The 976-nt window shown below is 39.7% G+C and overlaps 1 protein-coding gene across 1 annotated transcript in view; it reads left to right on the top strand.

The window, feature by feature from the left end:
* The first annotated feature begins 320 nt into the window (after positions 1-320).
* LOC144959178 (multidrug resistance-associated protein 1-like) overlaps positions 321-976 on the top strand; it is a 12314-nt gene continuing 11658 nt past the window's right edge. The window contains exon 1 of the mRNA XM_078891712.1: positions 321-976. This exon is cut by the window's right edge and continues 3 nt beyond it. The gene's annotated coding sequence lies outside the window, so the exon portion shown is untranslated.

The following is a 976-nucleotide window of genomic DNA, read 5'->3' as shown; positions in this document are numbered from 1 at the left end:
TACATCGTTTTCATTGAGTACCACATCCGAGAAACAGCGTAAGCTCTCCTATTTCTCGGACAACATGTTGAGAACCGTCCCCCCCCCCCCCCCCACACACACACGCACACACACTCCCACACACTCACGCTGACTCAAACATCCCCCCACACCGGCTGTCTGTCTGGCGAGCATCGACCAACTTAGGGAATTCCCCTTCATGGCCTTGGCAGATTGCACCACACCGTGAAATGTTATCTTCGCAAACTGTAACATTACACCATTGTTATAGATAAAATGAAATTGACGTCACTCAGGTCTTTTTATTGCTTTTTGCCATACGCGTTTATGATTAATTCTCACTAAACTGTATTAACCAGACGTTCAAGGTTACACACAGTTTTGTGTGTTGGTCCGTTATACCTTCCGAATGGCAATGTTGTGAGCTTCTAAGCCAAGCGCATACTATCTATAAGTTATAATATTATTATTCATTATCACTGCGGGAGTGTGTGAGTGAGTGTGTTGCTAACTGACAAGCTGCAGGGGTGGTTCATGGTTCATTCTAGCCTACTTGATAAAAATAGCGACTATAACATTATATCATTACTAACAGTTTTTATCACTCAACTATTCAATACGTACTTTACAACGAGTGTGTCATATGGGCAAGCCTTTGTCGCTGTCTGTATTGTGTTGTGTTTAGAATATTATAATTAAAGACGAACAGCCCGTGTTACGAGCTACCGGTTGGATTTTATAGAAACGAAATTATAATTATCGTTAAAAAGATCGTGGCTATTTTTATTATTTCATACAGGTCATTATGCAGTTAATGAAATAATTTTAAAAATTTTAATGTGTGAACGTAATGTGGCATTTTAAAAATGTGTAACATGTGTTGTGAGATTGGCTGATTATACGTTATTCGTGAGAAGGGACGTGTGTGTTTCTATTTCTAGTCAACGAATATAGGAGGAGGAGGTAACTAAGTACG

The sequence above is a fragment of the Berghia stephanieae genome, chromosome 13 (assembly GCF_034508935.2).
Source record: "Berghia stephanieae isolate SIO BIC M18660-M18661 chromosome 13, UCSD_Bste_1.3, whole genome shotgun sequence".
In the NCBI taxonomy this organism is placed as follows: Eukaryota; Metazoa; Mollusca; class Gastropoda; order Nudibranchia; family Aeolidiidae; genus Berghia; species Berghia stephanieae.
The sequence above is the reverse complement of the archived record's forward strand: the minus strand, read 5'-3'. Positions and strand labels throughout refer to the sequence as shown.